Source organism: Trachypithecus francoisi, unplaced genomic scaffold (assembly GCF_009764315.1).
Source record: "Trachypithecus francoisi isolate TF-2019V2 unplaced genomic scaffold, Tfra_2.0 Lachesis_group8, whole genome shotgun sequence".
Lineage (NCBI taxonomy): Eukaryota > Metazoa > Chordata > Mammalia > Primates > Cercopithecidae > Trachypithecus > Trachypithecus francoisi.
In genome coordinates this window covers 13,218,794-13,239,279 of record NW_022681473.1, presented here as the reverse complement: position 1 = coordinate 13,239,279, position 20,486 = coordinate 13,218,794, and the positions used below count along the sequence as shown (strand labels likewise).

Sequence of the window (20,486 nt, the reverse complement as noted above, 5' to 3'; positions counted from 1 at the left end):
GAACAGTAAGTAGGAGGTTGTCTTATGTTTCATATTAGGATATTGTGCTGCTTTTATTATACTAGGATTCCATGCTGCTGTGATTTTCTCACAATCCGGACTTGCAAGTTTTACACATATGATTCTTCAGTATAATAATAAAAATACACATTTACGCACCATTTGTTGAGCATTTGTTGTGTGTGAGGTAAGTGCTTTACCTACATGCATTCTTTTTGTCCTTTACTTTCTTTTTTTGGAACATTATACATCAGGGATACTATCCCACCCCAAAAAAATCTGTATTTAGTCAATTCGCTCTCCGCTGCATCAACCCTATGTTATCTAAGAACATGCAAGGTCAAAAGCTGTACCCCCATTAGACTATTAGATTCCAAAGAAGGTTTTTTGGATGTGCCTATCTTAAATTAGTCACATAGCATGCCCTGCGGCACGGAGTGGACCACATTCTAATATGGGAATCAGGGTGTTTGATAAGCAAAGGAGCCTTTGGCTCTATACTTCATCCATTCATTCACTCGTTCTCACTGTGTGCCAGACACAGTGCTATACACTGCTGAGAGTTGATTGCCAGCATTAGAGCCTTTGGCTCTATACTTCATCCATTCATTCACTCGTTCTCACTGGTGTGCCAGACACAGTGCTATACACTGCTGAGAGTTGATTGCCAGCATTAGAGGGGGAGGGAGGGATGAATAAGCTAAGCACCGGGGGAAGGAAGTCAGACAGGGTATCTGCCCTCATGAAACCCACCTATAGGACGATTCTAAATAGCTGCCCCCCCCTTTTTTTTTACTTAGAATAAAATAAAGTGAAACAAAATTACCTAATTATAGCAATAGACGATATTTGTATAGCAGCTTTGGTCTCCAAAATTCTACAGCATGAGCATGAGCTGCCCGGTACCTAAGCAGGTATCATCTCCACTCTACAGAATAAACTGAGAACCGAAGGAGTTAAGTGCAGTGTTGTATCCACCACATCTTGCAGAGGATTCTTAGTGGCAAGGAGCTTCTGACACTGTTGCTGCTTCTAAGCGGGCGTATCTCTGGAGTTAGCAGTGGGGCCGCCACGTGATCAGCTCGCCGACACGGCAAGCAGTCTCTTCCCCCTTGGCGTGCGCGGCCCAAGGACAGAGGATAAAGCCCACACAGCCAGGAGAGGGCGGCATCGTTGTCAGCCCCTACCCCACCCTCGCCTTGGGAGCCTGCAGGCTCCGCGGAGCCACGGGAGCCCCACCGCGCCTCAGGTGTCCGCGCGAGTCTCTCGCACAGCCGCGCTTTTGGGCGTTAGAACCCCGCGAGGGGGGATGAAGGGCGCCAACCGAGGAAGCACTCACCAGGCTCCCGGGGTTGCCAGGCCCCCAACTGAGGGCGCTGCCTGCAGAACCACGCCCCCCTGACCCTGTGCTAAGAGCAAGAGGAGAGTGCCGGAAGCCCTGACCTGGTTACCATTCGCGACTCCCTCGTCCTGGGTTTTCCCATTGCCAGGAATGTTTTACTAGCAACCATCGTATAGTTGAGACCATCCACTCTTGTCCTACGCATTTCGGCACGATACAGGCGTCTAGGAGGCTTACCTGGCATTGCCTGAAAGAATCTTCCATCCATTTAAGTAAACACCAGCGGGAGATTTGGCCTTGTGAGTTGCCATGAAAAACCAAGGCCTGCAGTTCTCAACATCTGCCCAATTTGAGCTCTTGTTTGAAACCACTGTTGGTTTTCCCTTCTCTTCCTAATGGTTGAGGTGGCCATAAGAGATCCTCTTGAGACTGTCAGTTATTTTAAAAGATCTCTGTTTATCACCTTGAGATGTTCAGCAGGGTCCCTAAAGTGAATTTTGTATATTCACATAGCCTAGATTTTAAGTCGTTCCATTCCAGACTTACCATTCAAATTTGGAGTTTCAGCTTGCTCTTTAGGACAGTAGTAATAAAACTACAATCATGGCTACATTTATTGCACAATGTTACGTACTAGACACTTTTTAAAATTATCTATTAATACTAATTTTATGAATGCCATGAGCTCATATACTAAGATATTTATAAATATAAATATCTTAATTTTTTATAGTCTATTCAGATTTTCTATTTCTTCCTTAGTCAGTTTTAATAGTTGGCATGTTGCCAGGAATTTGTTCATTTCAGCAGGTTATCTAATTTGTTGGCATATAATTGTTCATAGTATTCTTTTATAATCATATTTATTTCTATAAGGTTTGTAGTAATGTTTCCACATTCATTTCTGATTGTACTAATTTGAGACTTCTCTATTTTTCTTTAGTCTCATTAAAGGCTTTTCAATTTTGTTCATCTTTCAAAAAATCAACTTTTGTGTTCATTGATTTTCTTATTGTTTTTCTATTTCATTTGTAAATAATTTAATAATTTTCACTTTAATCTTTACTACTTTATTTCCTTCTGCTTTCTTCCGGTTTGATATGATTTTTTTATTTTCATTATCTTAAGACGGAAAGTTAGGTTATTGATTTGGGGTCTTTCTTCTTTTTTAGTATAGGCATTCACAGCTATAAATTTCTATCTAAGCACTAATTTAGCTGCATCCTATAAGCATTGATATGCTGTATCTTCATTTTCATTCATCTCAAAGTATTTTCTAATTTTCTTTTTATTTCTTCTTTAATCCCTTGGTTATTTAGGAGTATGTTGTTAATTTCCACATATTTGGGGTTTCCCAAATTTCTCTGTTATTAATTTTAATTTTGTTCCATTGTACTTAGAGAAAATACTTTACTATTTCTAGCCTTTTAAATTTATTAAAATGTGTTATGCCCTAAACTCTGATCTATCCCAAAGAATGTCCCATGTGCAGTTCAGAAAACCATGTATTCTGTTGTTGGGTGAAATGTTCTATAGATGTCTGTTAGGTCTAGTTGGTTTATAATGTTGTTCAAATCTTCTAACCTTTCTTCTGCCTTGTTGCTCTACTCATCATTAAAAGTGGGTCATTGAAGTCCCTAACTACTATTGTTAAATTGTCTATTTCTTTCTTTGTTTCTGTCTGCTTTTGCTTTGTGTATTTCAAGCCTCTGTTCTTAGAAAGCATATGTTTATAATTGTTATCTTCCTGATGAGCTGAACTTTCACCATTATAAACTGTTCCTCTCTATCTCTAGTAGCATTTTTAAAATATATTTTGTTTGGTATTAGTATAGCCATTCTAGCTTCCTTGTGTTTGTTTTTGGATTACAAATATTTGTCTATTTTTTTGTTTTCATTCTTTTTGTGTCTTTGAATCTAAAGTGCATATCCCATAGACAGCACATAGTTGGATCTGGTTTTTGTATCCAGGCTGACAATCTCTACCATTGATTGAATTGTTTTATTAATTCACATTTAATCTTGTATTGAAATAGGTTTGCATTTGACATTTTACTTTTCTCCATGTTTTATGTTTTTTGTTTCTCTATTCTGCCTTGACTGCTTAATTTTTTACTAAGTGGATATTTTCTAATGTAGTATTTTAATTTTTAATAATTTTTTACTATACATTTCAGTTATTTCATTAATTGTTGCTCTAAGGCTCATCGTATTTTAACTTATCAAAATCTGCTTCATATTTATGCTAATTTAATTCCAGTGAAATGTAGAAACATTATCCCTATATCGCTCTATTTCAATACCTCTTTATGTGATATTATTGTTTTATGTATTGTATCTATGAATGTTACAAACACAAGATAACATTATGATTATTACTTTATATAATTCTATCTCTTTTAAAGAAGCAAAGAGAAGGAACAAGTATACATTTACAGCTTTTGTTATTTACCATTTGTTATTTATTTACCATTACAATTCATTATTTACCAGAAATTTTTTATTTATAATTTCTTGTTCTCCACATTTGTTCCTGTGGGTTCAAGTTTAACTGCTAGAGTAAATTCCTTAGCTTAAAATACATTTGCTCCCCTCCCCCTACTTTTGCTGTTATTGGAAAATATATTGCATTTCCATGTTATAGACCCCATAATACATTTATATACATACTGTTTCATATGATTGCTTTTTAAATAAGTTAGTAGAAGAGGATAAATTTGCATTTACACTTTCTTTTACATTTGTATAATCTTCCTTTGTCAGTGATCTTTACATTTTCATGAGATTCAAAACACTATCTGTAGTCACTTGCTTTCAATCTGAAGAATTTTTTCGTATTTTTTGTAAGGCAGTTATGCTAGCAACAAATTCTTTCAGATTTTGTTCATCTGCAAATGACTTTATTTTGCCTTCATTTTTGAAAGATAGCTTTGCTAGAAGTAGGATTCTTGGTTGATAGGTTTTTTTTTTTCTTTGAACCCTTTGAATATGTTATTCCACTGTCTTCTGGATTTCAATGTTTCTGATTAGAAGTCAGCTGTTAATCTTACTGGAGTTCCCTTGTACGTCTCAAGTCATTTTTCTTTTCTGCTTTTGAGATTTTCTCTTTGTTGGCTTTCAGCATTTTTACTATGCTATGTCTACTTGTGGATTTCTTTGTGAGTTTCTTTCTTGGGATTTGTTGAGATTCCTAGGGGGTGTAGATTAATGGTTTTGAATAAATTTGGAAAGTTTTCAGGCATTATTTCTTTGAATATATTTTCTGTTTCTTTCTCTTTCTCCCCTTTTCTGCTACTTTCATTATGTATATGTTGTTGTCCTTAATGGTGTTTCACATTTCTCTATGTATCTATTCATATTTCTTTATTCATTTTTCTCTCTGTCTTTCAGGTTGCATAATCTCTATTAATCTATCTTCAAATTCACTAATTCTTTCTTCTGCCGGTTCAAATCTACTGTTGTGCCACTGTAATGAATTTTTTATTTTAGCTATTATAATTTTCAACTCCAGAATTTCCATTTGGTGTTTTAAAAAATGATTTATATATCTTCATTGATATTCTCTATTTGATGTAATATTGTTATCACACCTTCCTTTACTTCCCCAATCGTGGCTTACCTAAGTGCTCAAACATCTTTATAATGACTATTTTGCAACATTTGTTTATTAAATATTATTTCTGGTCTCTCACAGTTTTTGTTGCCTACAGCTTATATCATCTATGGGCCAAACTTGCCTGTTTCATTTCCTGTTTTATATTGTTGCCTACTATATAATTGTTTTGTTGGAAACTGGGCATTTTAGATAATATGTTATAGCAACTCTGGGTACTCATCCCTCACACCAGGACTTACTGTTATTTACTTGATTAGAAAAAAACGGTCTGGGTTGTTTCAGTGAAGTCTATTTCTCTGTCCTCACTGTTAAGCTTTGATGTTGCCCCTTATAGGGTGCAGGCTTGTGTATGCCCACAGTCACCCTGGGATGACATTTATCTTGGAAAGGTTCTCTTTGTCTCTTTCCCTAGCCATACCCAGCTATTAAGCTATACTAATTGCTTGCTGGTTGTTCTGGGGCAAAAACTGCTTCACAGACTAACCCAAACAAATCTGAGCTCCTTTGAGGGAATAGCTCCCCAAATCAGTATTTGAGATTTGTTTTGACTCCAAAAGGGTTCTTCCTAGCTTTTCCTTTTCCCATTTCTCTCTGGGAAACTCATGGGCCTACAGTTTAGCCTGTATCTAAAATGTATCTGTGAACACCTACCAAGTGCCTTTTACCACAACTTCCACTGTTTTTTGAGAGTACTTGTAAGCCTAAACTTCTCCACACGCTATAAATGAAGTCACCTCCTTTGGGAACAGAGTGGAGATTTCTATTCTACAGCTTATTTCTCTCCCAAAATCTCTGATCTAAGGATCTGGTGCAGGGGTGAGGAAGTGAGCAGGGACAATGGAGTCCTTCTCTTTAAGAGTTGAGGGTTTGGTGAATGGGGGAGGGGACAGAAGCCCCAGTTCCTCTCAACTTGGCTCTCATGATGTGAAACCCTTATCCCAAAGCCAGAAAAAGGTCAATTAGAGCCCAGTATTCTCAGTAGTGCCACATCTAAGATAGAGTCTCCATCCCATGAGCAAAAGCTGGGTAGAAGAGATCCCCTCTCTCTTGGCTGCATTCACCTGGCACTTAGCCTCAGCATAAGTATTTGGGCAGGATTAGAAAGGCTAATTAGATGGCCTACCTTCCTGAGAAGATAGTATAGCACTCTGACTGGGATCTGAAAGGGAGCCCTGGTTTTGGCTATTTCAACCAGGAGCGGTCTTGCTGATCTGAGGGGAGGGAGGGAGGGTGCAGGTCTTCGTTCAGATACCATACCAGACACTCTTACAGGTTTTACTGAGTAGATTTCCTTGAATAAATGTTCCTTTACTTGCCATATTCCATTAAAAAGGTTGCCAGAGTTCAGAAGTTTTAAATGATTAAGATTTTTGAAATAATTTTCACAAATTTGACGGGGGAGTTGGTTCAGAGTTCCTCCCACTCTTATGCTGGAAGTGGGATTCTCCACAAATAATAATGCTGTACACTTAATTCTATAATAATTTATTAGAATTTTTAGGAACATAGATACCTTCTTAAGTGATCCTGGTTCGTAAGCCTCTCTACCCTCATTAATGGACATAGGATAAGTGTGCAGAGGCTTTCTAAGCATACCACAATCTGACTTCGTACTAAGGATGAATCTTTTTAGTTGACAACTCCAGCAACATAGTTCTACATATTCACAAAGCTAAAATTGAAAATCCTAATTGCATTATACTAGATTATTCATCATATAGCACCTCCTCACCTGTCTAGCCACATGTTATCCAACTCCCTTTCAACACTCCACATTCTTGCCATAACATGTGCCAGATATTTCCCTGAGGACCTGCTTTCCCATGCTTCTGAAATTTTGTACACACTGCTCTTTCTTCCATCATACACTTTCCCAGTTTTGTCAATTATTGTGAACTGAATCTGGCTATATTAAGCAAAGACAGGATCTATTAGGAAGATGCCAGGCTTATAGCACCAGGTCCTTCTCAGGAGGTGAAAGACCAGGGAGTTATCACCACAAGACATCATAGCTGCCCTCTAACACTCAAGATCACCATTTCCCACACTTTATGACATCACAGCTGCCTCTGCTAGAAATGAATTTCAGTATTTTTTTCATCTTTAAGTCATTTGCTTAAAATTACAATCCATGGGAAAAGAATATTGGGGGCCATGCCCTGGGCATGACTCTAAGAGACTGGAGAGAGGAAGGATCTTTCTCCTCTAGCTTTCACAGTAAACATTTGATAAGCTTATTTTATAAAGACTAAAACAATTAGGAGAGCCCCCCAAATAGGAAGAAGACTGCCTGCTAGACAACCAAAAATGTATAGGTCCACATAAGTCTTTTCCTTTGGTTGACTAGCATCAAATCACACCCTTCTTCCCATTACTAAAAAAAAAAAAAACAAACTACTCTCCCTTTTTCAACATGTAACTATCCCTCACACATACATTAAAGAATATATGAAGCCCCTACTCAAAGGGGCACAGCCTTCCTTCACAGCTCATGCCAGGGTCTCAGTGCCATTTGAAAGACTGTGGATGCTTCCCTGAAGGAAACTGGGAGTCACTGAAAGGTTTTCAGTAGTAAAGTAACATTGCTAGAGGAATGACACTGACAAATCCTAAACTTGAAGCTCATCCATGGCATGACATGTATTAAATTTTATTTAATGAAATTGTGCTTGTAATTATGTCTCCCTCATTAGATTAAAATCTCCTTGAGTAGAAACCTGAGGTTTAGTACATTGTAGGCACTGTATAATTAATGAATAAACAAATATTGCCTCTGAAAAAAAATTATCCTACTAGCTTCTAGACAAATGTGAGGCAGAGTCCTGATATCAACCTCTGTGAAGATCAAAGAAAGTCAGATTTTGTTAAACTTTAACTTGAATGTTCCAGCCAGTAGGACAGACTGATTGCTTCAGCAACATCTGTTTATGCTGTCCATAACAAATTTTTCTTTGTATGTCTATCACAGCTTACTTTAGCCATTGTAATGAACAGCATAACTGTTTGTGTGACTACACTTGGTATAGTTCTATTAAGCATTGAGATTGCAAGTTTTGAATTAAATGCAACTACATACAATTGGTCAAATGTAAGTATCAATTTTAATAATAATTAGATCAAAATTTTAATATAAATGAAAAATCACAGTGAATGATGTATGTTGAAGTGAGTAAGGCATAGAAAAGGCCACCAAATGTGTCAATTATCTTTGGCATTGAAATGTAAAGATAAACTATATTTTCTCTAAATTATTGCTATAAGCACATCAAAAAATCAGTTTTTCTCAAAAATTTTGGTGCACTATAAACCTCAAGAGAGATTAAAATTATCATTAAGATAAAATGATAGAATTCTTAGAAACTCCAAAGACTTACCTGAAAAACAACTGCAGAAGTCAAGCAGTTTAGAAAGGTGGCTGGATAAAAGAAAAACCTGCAAAAATTAATAGTGTCTTTACACTAGAAATAACCACTTAAATATTGAAATAAGAAAACAATCAAAATAATAGCATAATTATAAATGTTTATTCAGAAGCATTTAAAAAGGACTGAATACTTTGCAAAATTATGTTCTTGAATGCAAATTTACAAAATCATAAAATTGCAAGTTTCTGCAAATTAACACATAATTGTGATGAAATTCCATTTAGAATCTCGACAGCATTTTGGAAGTAATGCAATAAAACTACTCTAAAATGCATATGGATAGATGAATAATTGCATAAAAATGCCAAGAAAGTCTGGAAGTTACATAATGATTGAGGAGGATCAGAGAATTTGCTGCACTAGATATTAAAACTTGTTATTAGGCTATTATAATAAAAATAGTACAGTACACACTAAAAGGAAAATTTAACAAAGAACAGAATAGACAACTGAGAAATAAATCTAAGTATAACTGAACACTTATTATTTAAAGGTGATAACATTACCATTCAATAGAGAGAAGATGAAATTAGAAAAAAAAAACAGTATTAAATCAATAAGCTATCGATTTCCAAGAAAATAATAATGGACACCTACTTTGTACCACATACAAAAATAAATCACAGATTAAGTATGTGTACATAAAAACCATTAAAATTAGCATAAAATATAGAACTAATATATTATTTAAATAAGCAAGAGAGAAAACCAAGAAGGAGAAAAGATAGAAAGACATTTTATATCACAAATATTTGCATTTTTTATATAATACAGGCTGAGACAACAATAGCCTAAAGAGTTAAAATATTGCCCCAGTGGGCTGAGAGAATGGGGTCCCCGCCCCAGGGTGTCAAAGAATAGGGCTGTCTCCCCAGCTGACCCAGAAGTCATAACCACAGAGGATTATCCTCAGGCCTTAAAAATCTAATAAAATTTTCTCTATTGGGTTTTGGACTTGCTTAGGTCTGCTGCCCACTTCTTTCTTTCTTATTTTCTCTATTGGAAATGGAAATGTCTAACCTCTGCCAGTCCCACCATTGTATTTTAGAAGTAGATTACTAGTTTTCTGGCTTCACAAGTCCACAGATAGTGAGGAATTTTGCCCCAAGATGAATCATACTATAATTGATTATTTATAGCATGAATCTAGATGCTTTAACTGATTTAGATGATGAGATTTGAGGATTTTTGATTTTAGAATATTTAGGACACGTTTGGACATAGTGTTGATTCTGGAGTGGGTTACAACTTTTGGAGATGTTGAAATTAGCTAAATCTATTTTGCACATGGGAAAGACATGAATTGAGGGGAACTAGAGGCAGACTGTTAAGGGTTGAATTGTGTCACCAAAACATATGTGTTGCAGTCCTAACCAACGGCACCTCGGAATGTGACATTTTGGGGAAATGGGATTATTCCAGGTATAACCAGCTAAATTAAGATGGGGTAGGTAGGTCATTAATCCAGTATGATTAGTATTCTTATAAGAAGAGAGAAATTTGGACACAGGTACATAAGGAGGATGGCACTGTGTATTAGTGCACTTTTACACTGTTATAAAGAACTGACTGAGACTGGGTAATTTTTTGCATGGCTCGGAGGCCTCAGAAAACTTATAATCATGATGGAAGGCAAAGGAGAAGCAACTACCTTCTTCACAAGGAGGCAGGAGAGAGCAAAAGGGGAATAGCTACAGACTTTTAAACCATCATATCTCATGAGAACTCACTCATTATCAGGAAACAGCATGGGGGAGCCACTCCCATGATCCAATCACCTCCCACCAGATCCCTCCCTCAACACATGGGGATTACAATTCGAGATGAGATTTGGGTGGGGACACAGAGCCAAACCATGTTATTCTATCCCTGGCCCCTCCCAAATTTCATCTCCTTCTCACATTTCAAAACACAATCATGCCCTCCCAGCAGTCCCTCAAAGTCTTAACTCATTCCAGTATTAACTCAAAAGTCTAAGTTTAAAGTCTCATCTGAGACAAGGAAATTTCCTTCCACTGAGCCTGTAAAATCAAAAACAAGTTAGTTACTTCCAAGGTACAATGTGGGTACAGGCATCAGGTAAATGTTCCCATTCCAAATGGGAAAAATTGGCCGAAACAAAAGGGCCACAGGTCCCATGCAAGTCTGAAACCCAGCAGGGCAGTTATTAAATCCTAACGCTTCAAAGTTATCTCCTTTGGCTCCATATCTCACATCCGGAGCACACAGATGCAAGAGGTGGGCTCCCAAGGCCTTGGGCAGCTGCACCCCTGTGGCTCTGCAGGGTAAAGCCCCTGCAACTGCTTTCATGGCTGATGTTGAGTGCCTGCAGCTTTTCCAGGTTCATTGTGGAGGCTGTCACTGGATTTACCATTCTTGGGTCTGGAGAAGGGTGGCCCTTTTCTCACAGGTCTAGTGGGCAGTGCCCCAGTGAGGACACTGTGGGGGCCTCAACGCCACATTTCCCCTCTGCAGTGCCCTAGTAGATGGTCTCCATGAGGGCTCCACCCCTGTCACAGGCTTCTTCCTGGGCATCCAGGCATTTTCATACATCCTCTGAAATCTAGGTGTAGCCCACCAAGCCTCAACTCCCGACCTCTGTGCACTCACAGGCCCAACACCACATGAAAGCCACCAAGGCTTGGGGCTTGCTCCCTCTGAACCAACAGCCCAAGCTGTACCTTGGCCCTTTTAGCCACAGCTGGAGCTGGTGCAGCTGGGAAGCAGGGTCCCAAGTCCCAAGATTGCACAGAGCAGCAGCAGGAGCCCTGGGCCTGGTCCACAAAACCATTGTTTTCCTCCTAGGACTCCAGGCCTGTGATGGGAGGGGCTGCAGTGAAGATGTTTGACATGCCCTGGAGACATTTTCCCCATTGTCTTGGCTATTAATATTTGGTTCCTAGTTACTTATGCAAATTTCTGCAGCGGGCTTGAATTTATCCCCAGAAAATGAGTTTTTCTTTTCTACCACATATCAGGCTGCAAATTTTCCAAATTTCTATGCTTTGTTTCCCTTTTAAAAACAATTTCCAGTTTCAGATAATCTTTGTTCACACATATGTGAATACACATCTAGAAAAAAACAGGTCACCTCTTAAACACTTTGCTGCTTAGAAATTTCTTCCACCAGATACTCTAAATCATCTCTCTCAAGTTCAAAGTTCCACAAATCTCTAGGACAGGGGCAAAATGCCACCAGTCTCTTTGCTAAAGCATAGCAAGACTGACCTTTGCTCCAGTTCACAAAAAGTTCCTCATCTCCATCTGAGACCACCTCAGCCTGGACTTCATTGTCCATATCACTATCAGCATTTTAGTCAAAAGCGTTCAACAAGTCTCTAGGAAGTTCCAAACTTTCCCACATCTTTCTGTCTTCTTTTGAGCCCTCCAAACTGTTCCAACTTCTGCCTATTACCCAGTTCCAAAGTTGCTTCCACATTTTCAGGTTATCTTTATACCAGTACCCCACTCCTGGTACCAATTTCCTGTGTTAGTCCATTTTCACATTGCTAGACTGAGACTGGGTAATTTATAAAGTAAAGAGGGTTAATTGGCTCATAGTTTCACATGGCTGGGGAAGCCTCAGGAAACGTACAATCATGGTGGAAGGCAAAGGAGAAACAAGTTTCTTCACAAGGAGGCAGGAGAGAGAGAGTAAAGGGGGAACTTCCACAGACTTTTCAACCATGAGATCTCATGAGAACTCACTATCATGAGAACAGCATGGGGAAAACCGCCCCCATGATCTAATCACCTCCCATCAGATCCACCCCTCAACAGTTGGGGATTACAGTTTGAAATGAGATTTGAGTGGGGACACAGAGATGAACCATATCACCATCTGAACATAGAGGCAGAGACAGGAGTTATGCTATTACAAGTCAAGGAACACCTGGGGCTACCAGAACCTGGATGAGACAAGGGAGGATTCTCTCCTATATGCCTCAGAAAGAGCATGATCCTGCCAACACATTTATTTTGAACTTTTGGCATCCAAACCCATAAGTCAATAAACTTCTGTTGTGTTCAGCCACCCAGTTTGTGGTACTTTATTATATTGCCCTAGGAAATGAATACAGGAGGACAATATGTAAGTATTCAATAAATTTAAAACATACTTAGTTGTTTTGAAAATACCCAAAAATAATCATAATTGTGTGAGACTGCTAGGACGAATATTACTCCCAATTTTCTAAATGTTGACCTTATATCATTTTAAATGGTTAACATGAATAATTTTATTCAGATAGTTGGTATGGTGCTTTTACAATATTTACTACTCTGCACCATCTTAGAGATGACCATTGTAATCATAATCATCCAGCGGGTTGCAAGAGCATTTCATCATGAAAAACACACTGAAGAAAGTGAGTAACTTTGTTTCTGGCAGTCAAATCAAGATAAAGTCAGTTTATTATAAGGACCCTCTCTGAGAGTTCAAAGTTTAGACTTGGCAAACAAGACTGTTGCTTCAAAAGTAAGGTCAAGAGTATCTGCAAACATGCTGAAATGTCTTCTGCTTGATATTGTGTGGAACTGAAGTCAAACAACCTGCCCTGGCACAACTATGTAGAAGTCTTTTAGACTTAACATCTCCCAGGAGATTAATAGAGGAAATATATAGACTAAAAAGGTTTCAGAGATCATACTTGTGATATGGGGATACTGACTGCTATAAACCCAAAAATTCAAATTTAGTTCTGAAATGTTGTTTCCAACATTTGGAATATCAAATGCCTTCAGAAAATAAACATTTTAGAGGACACTGAAAAGAGTACTTCTAGAATAGAACAGTAAGATCCTCCAAAAACCCATTCCTCAATAAAAGCAATGAGAATACGAAAAAGGTGTCAAAATCAACTTTTTCAGAACTTCGGAAATTAGTCAAAGACCTACGACAATCAAATAAGCATTTATTCAAGTTAAATAGCCAAATCATGGTAAGAACAGTGAGCTCTATGGTATTGCAGCATGCCCTATTCCCATCCGTCTTACCACATCTCCTCAGTAGCCTTTAAAAGTAACAACCCTGCAACCGTAGTACCTGTGGAAAAAAAAAACAAAAACAGCCTAACAACCACAGGAAAGGACAAAATGGGATTTAAGTGCCCCCAAAAAGCCTCATTCTCAGAGAATTGTTGCTAACTTGTCTGGCAGCTCCCCAGACATCCCCACTGGCAAGACTCTTTTTAATTTGATTTCATTCAGAACTCAGTCCCTGTAAACAGCTTTTCTTTCTGGGATATGTGTCAGAACAATCAGTAGCATTTAACATCACAGCTGCCTGAGGCAGAGATAACAGTTGTGCCAAACAAAAATTCACATTTAAAAGAAAAAATCTGAGCAGTCAGATGTCCGTAGAATATTTTGAAATTATGACAATATCTGGAAACGTAAAAGGTCACATGCCTATGCAGGGATGTGTACATGCCAAGAAAAGACCTGAAAAATATCCTAACCTCCCACCTCTGGCTGACCTGAAGAAAATCCAATTCGACCATTCAAGTTAACTGGCCGAATCATGGTAAGAACAGTGAGCTTTGTGGTATTGTAACGTGTCCTATTCCCATCCCTCACAAACCATCTCCTACTTTTACAATAAAAGCATGAAGCGATAGCTAAGGCAGAGTTGCAAACTCTCCCAGAGCTTTAAAACCTTACCCCAACACCAACACATGCAAACACGCACACACACAATCTCTCAGCAAAGTCTAGGAAATTTACTGGTTTGAGAGAATTAAGGAAATCTATGTCCAATCACTAGCTGACCACCAAGTTAACAAAGCAGAGTAACAAAGACAATGATACAACCAACCCCTAGAGGGCTATGATTTACAATGTTGCCACACTATGTTATTTTAAATGTTCAATTTTTAACAAGTAAAAATATAAAATATGCAAGGAAACAGAAAAGTATGGCTTAAATACAGGAGGAAAAAAACAGTCAATAAAAATTTTCTCCAAAAAAGTCTAAATGTTGAGGTTTCTAGAAAAAAACGGTATTTTAAGTCAGCAAGTATAAATAAGCACAAAGAACTTTTAAAAACCATGTCCAAAAAAACGAAAAGTATAAACTCAATGTCTCATCAAAAAGAGAATATTAATAATGACATAAAATAGAAACTGTTTTTCAAAAAGAACCAAATAGAAATTGTAGAGCAGAAAATTATAATAACTAAAATAAAAATTTTACTCAAAGATCTCACCAGAAAATTTGAGCTGCAGAAGAAATTATCCACAAACTTGACAATAGGTCAATTAAAATTACTAATCTACGAAACAGAATGAAGAAAAACGAACAGAGCTTCAGACACCTTTGAAACACCAGCAAACGTACCAAAATGTGCATAATGGTGATCACATAAGGAAAGAAGAGAGAAAGAAAGAAAAAAATGGCACAGTGAGTTTGTGAAGAAATATTGGAAAATGTATAGCTATAAAGACTATATTTTGAATAAGTATCTCAAATCAAAAACCCAACTTTCCTCCTTAAAAATTCAGGAAGAGAAAACTAAACCTAAAGTGAAAATAATAAAGACTAGAGCAGAAATAAATGAAATAGAAGATAGGAAAACAATAGAGAAAAGCAATAAAACCAAAAGTTCCTTCTTTAAAAAGAATCCCAAAATAACAAACCATTGACCACACTGACCAAGAAAAAAGAAAGAAGACTTAATTTACTATAAGTATGAAGAAAGAACATTATTAACAATGTTATAGAAGTAAAAATATTGAACAATCATATGCCAACAAATTAGATAACCCACACGAAATGGACAAATTTCTAGAAATACACAAATGACTGAAACTGACTCAAGAAGAAATAGAAACCTAAATATACATATCACAAGTTAAAGAATCAAATTAATAATCAAAACATTTCCATAAGAATAGCCCAGTCTCAGATAGCTACATTGTGAACTCTACCAAAGGTTTAAAGCATTAACACTAGTTATTCACAAACTTTTTCCAAAAAAAAAGAGGAGGAATAAATACTTCCTAGCTCATTTTATAAGGCTAGCACTAGTTTGGTACTAAAATAAAACAAAGACATTACAATAAAAGGAAACTATAGACTAATACCCATTATGAATATAGATGCATAAATCCTCAAAAACTATTAACAAATGGAATCTAGCAACATACAAAAAGTATTATATATCATGACTAGTTAGGATTTATCCTAAGAGTACAGAGCTGGTTCAATATATGAAAACTAATCAATGTATTACACCTTACTAATACAATAAAAGCCAGAAACCACATGATCACCTCAAAAGACATAGAAGAAGCATTTAAGAAAATTGAACACCCTTTTATGATTAAAAAATTTGAAAAACTAGGAATAGAATGGAATTTTCTCAACCTAAATATGGGAATTTATTAAAAATTTATCATTAACATAATACTTGATAAAGAGACACTGAATCATTTTCTTCTAAGATAAGAAACAAGATATCTTGTCACTTATATCCAACATTGTATTGTAGGTTCTACCCAGGAAAACCAGGCAATAAAAAACAAAATAATTTAGTTTGATCCAGGAAAAATTAAAACTAACACTTTTTACAGATGACATTATCTGATCTTGTATAAAATGCTAAAAAATCCATAAAAATCTGAACTAATAAATAAGTTGAACAAAATGGCAGAATATATGGCCAATATACAAAAACCAGTTGTATTTTTGTATACAAAAACACAGTTACAATAACATCAAAAGGAATAAATATACATATACTTCACGTCTAGGAATAAATTTTTAAAAAGAAGTGCGAGACTTGTCTACCACAAATTCCAAAACATTATTGAAAGAAATTTAAGAAGATACAAACAAATGAAAAGGCATCCCATGTTCACAGATAAAAGACAATATTCGAAGACAATATTAGGATGTTAATACTCCCCAACTTAATATACAATTTAACACAATCCCTGTTAAATTACAGCTGGCATTTTTCAGAAATTGACAAGCTTATCCTGATATTCATATGAACATGGAAAAGACCCAAAACACTCAAACCAATATTAAAAAAGAAAAACAAAGTAGGAGGTATTAGGTTTTGAAGGGAAGGGAAGGGTTAAAGAAAGACACACACACACACCCACACACACACACACACACACACACACACACATATATATATATAAACAGGGTGGCTCAACAGCAAATACAGGCTTTACGTCCAGCATGAAACCTACAGAAGTGGGAGACCAGTGTAATGCCAGAGCCCACGGCTGCTTACAGGCTGGGGGTACAAAAATCTTCAACAAAAAACTAGCAAACCAAATCCAACAACATATAAATATGATTATACAACAGGGCCAACTGAGATTTATTGTAGGAATTCAAAGTTAGTTTAACATACCAAAATCAATCAATGCAATATATTTCATTAAAATAATAAAGGGCAAAAACAGGCTCACTAAACAAAGTGATGAAAGGAAATAGATTGTAATGGCTGATGATTTTATCTCCTTATTTCCCTATTTTCCCTAAATCCTTTCAAAATAGATAATTAATTCCAAAAACAAAAATCTGTCGTTTGGTGTCAACCTAAAACTCTGCCAGGAGCCAAAGGAACAGCACGTTTGTGGAATTCCTGTAGGATAGTATGTGGAGGAGAGTGGCAGGAAATGAGGCTGTAGAAGGACATTGAGACCAGATCTTAAAGGGGCTTAACTATACCTTATTAAAGAATTTTGAATTTAGTCTATAGATAACAGGATGCTCTTGCAGGGTTTTTAATAACAATGTTTCTGGATCAAACTTTTCATTTATGTAATTATTTTCATTAGAATATTTCCTGCAGCAAATTACAGCCCTTCCCCCCACTCCCAACTCAAACTGCTAAATCAATCAGGAATCATCTCATGATCATAAAATGGCTTAGGCAGCATAATTTCCAGTTCACATCCAGCAGGAGAAACTGGCCTTTCTCAGAAGCTACAAGGAGACCTCTCTTTACTTCACTTGGCTTGATTGCCTCAGGTCTGCTCATCTCTGAATTGAGTAATAGCAAAGGGAATGGAATTACCATAAAGGATTCAGACAAATCATATGTAGTAGGATAATTTTGAGGGAGTCAACCAGAGTGTCCTCAGTCATTCTGGGAGGAAAATAGAGACAGAGATAGGAAAAAGAAGAACAAAGCTAGAGATGAATATAATTAGCTGGTTGCCCCAACAGCAAGCCAAACAATGAGTACCTAAACCTAAACAATGAAGAATAAAGAGAAGATGATAAATTTGAAAGATATTTAGGAAGCTTATTAATGTTTTGTATGTTCGTTTCACACTCAACGTTCAATCTTAGATTAAATAAAATTAGTTTAATAAACTGCTTATCCCTTATTTCTGTTTCCCATACTGCTCAATAACTATTGAACATAGCTTTAAATACTAACCTGTATTTTACTTGATTAGGAAACTATTTCTTAAATCATGTATTTTCAGTTTTGTGTGTATGTGCTTATGCAATATCATATTCTGCTGTGAACTTAAAAACAAAATAGAAAAACAGAGGTTTACTCAAGAAAAGAATGACACTGTTCCCATTAGAATGCCTTCTACAGAGGCTCCCAAAAATCCTGTAGTATGAGCCAGATGGCTCTCCGCTCCAATGGTTGTTCAGATATTTCTCTTCCGGTCTAGGACAGGAAGTAGAGTACCCAAGAGGAATCAGGACTCACTGGAGTCCAGTTAAAATCATTTTAAGAAGAATAGGCCGGGCGCGGTGGCTCAAGCCTGTAATCCCAGCACTTTGGGAGGCCGAGACAGGTGGATCACGAGGTCAGGAGATCGAGACCATCCTGGCTAACACGATGAAACCCCGTCTCTACTAAAGACTACAAAAAACTAGCCGGGCGAGGTGACGGCGCCTATAGTCCCAGCTACCCGGGAGGCTGAGGCAAGAGAATGGCGTGAACCCGGGAGGCGGAGCTTGCAGTGAGCTGAGATCCGGCCACAGCACTCCAGCCTGGGTGACAGAGCGAGACTCCGTCTCAAAAAAAAAAAAAAGAATTTAGTTTAATATGGTTGTTGTAGTTCATTGAAACCTCTGATATCTGATGAGTTATAGGTCTGATATGCCTTTGGCTAGACCCCCCAGAACAGAGTAGGTACTGTCTTCTCAGTACACTTTTAACTAACCACTTTCCAGGTTTACATATTTGTTCGCTTGTTGTTGTTATTTTGTCTGTCTTTAACTCAATGTCTCAGGATAAGGCTCTTATTTTAGACTATAATAATGATCCGTTTTCTATCTCATTTCATCTCAGGCCCTTCGCCCTCAGAAATCTCACTGTCGGAATCCTTGGAAATCACACCACCCACAACTTCTATTGCTTCATAATTTGCAAAGAATCAGTGTGACTCCAGTCAAGAACAAAAGATGAACTGTGAATTAGCAAAGAACTCTAATTTTTTCAAGAGGCCACATGGAAAACACATTCTAATGAAGTCCTTTCCATTGCTCTTTTTTTCTCAGTTCTTCAATAAAGCATGCGATTTGATCACAAATTGACTCTTCCCTTTTTAAAAGCCAGTATGGGTTAACACGGATCAATATAGCCCCTGCAATCCCTGTGGTTGAGGGGATGTAGGAGAATAGTGTTGAATGCCCACTTTATCTTAGGTTGGAGGAGATTGGCTTGAATTAAAGAACTCCTTCATCCAAGAGGAGAAAATACTCTGATTTTGGAAGTTGCCATAATGTTCATGTGATAATGTCAAGACTCTTGCTCTCTCTGTACTTTTGTTTTCTCATCTGTAAAACGGAAATAATAGTCTCTAGCCCACAGAGTAGATGGGAGGATTAAATGACAATATATCACTAAAAGAGCTTACAACAGCTCTTAACTCATAGTTGTCCCTCAGTAAGTTTTTATTATTTATTATTTATCAGCTCTTATCATTATATCAGTAGCATAATGATATATGAAGCCAGATTGAATTTTTCCTGTTTTCCAAGAATTGGTGACTAGAACTTCCCTCTGAAAGCAGGAGAGGTACTCAATATTTTAAGGCCACAAAACCACTTAAAATCTTGATGAAAATGTTATGTATTGAGTTGTGTCCCCCTCAAAAAAATACATTGAGGTCCTAATCCCCAGTACTCAGAATATGACCTAATTTGGAAGTAGGATCTTTAAATAACCAATTAAATTAAAATGAAGTCATTAGGAGAAAGCCTAATCCAATACCACTGGTTTCCTTATAAAAAGGGAAAATTGGGCTGGGCGCAGTGGCTCATGCCTGTAATCCCAGCACTTTGGGAGGCCGAGGCAGGTGGATTACTTGAGGTCAGGAGTTCAAGACTAGCCTGACCAACATGGTGAAACCCCGTCTGTACTAAAAATACAAAAATTAGCCAGGCATAGTGGTGCACACCTGTAATCCTGCCTACTCAGGAGCCTGAGGCAGGAGAATCGCTGGAATCCAGGAGGCAGAGATTGTGGTGACACTAGATTGCGCCATTGCACTCCAGCCTGGGTGAGAGAGAGTGACTCTCATCTCAAAACAAAGAAAAGGGGAAATTAGAGACAGACACAGATATGCACAGAGGGAAAACGATGTGAAGACACACAAAGAGAAAACCATGTAAAGATGAAGGATTGGGTGATGCATTAACAAGCCAAGAAGTGCCAAAGATTTCTAGCAAACCAGGAGGCGGTCAGGAGGGATCCTTCTCCTACAGGTTTCTGAGGGAGCATGACCCTGCTGGCATCTTGATTTTGAACTTCTAACCTCCAGAACAGTGAGATAATAAATTTCTGCCACTCATTTGTGACACCTTGTTACATTAGCTCTGGGAAACTAATGCAGGTGCCTTTTCATTACAAGGAGCACTAGATTTCCTCCACCCCATGGAACATGTTAGGTGTTTATGAAAGGAGGTTATCCGCTCACCTCAGCATTCCACAGCAGGAGTGTGGCATTCGAACGGCTCTACTCTCTGAAGCTGGGGAAGAGAAGCAGCAGCTGTAAAGTTTGTGGCTATTTACAGGAAGCATCCCACTCCCCAGTGATAGTCTTTGGGACCCAGGTGGGACTCGCTGACCTGATCTATAACAACCAGAGCAAAAGCCAGCAATGTTAAAAA

At 37.5% G+C, this 20,486-nt stretch overlaps 1 protein-coding gene across 6 annotated transcripts in view; it reads left to right on the top strand.

Moving 5' to 3' along the window:
- LOC117080968 (membrane-spanning 4-domains subfamily A member 8-like) overlaps positions 1 to 18,898 on the top strand; it is a 72,381-nt gene extending 53,483 nt beyond the window's left edge. For all 6 annotated transcript variants that reach the window (XR_004436028.1, XR_004436029.1, XM_033206475.1 and 3 more), the window contains one exon: positions 18,664 to 18,898. The gene's annotated coding sequence lies outside the window, so the exon portion shown is untranslated. The remainder of the gene's footprint in view (positions 1 to 18,663) is intronic.
- The last annotated feature ends 1,588 nt before the right edge of the window (positions 18,899 to 20,486 follow it).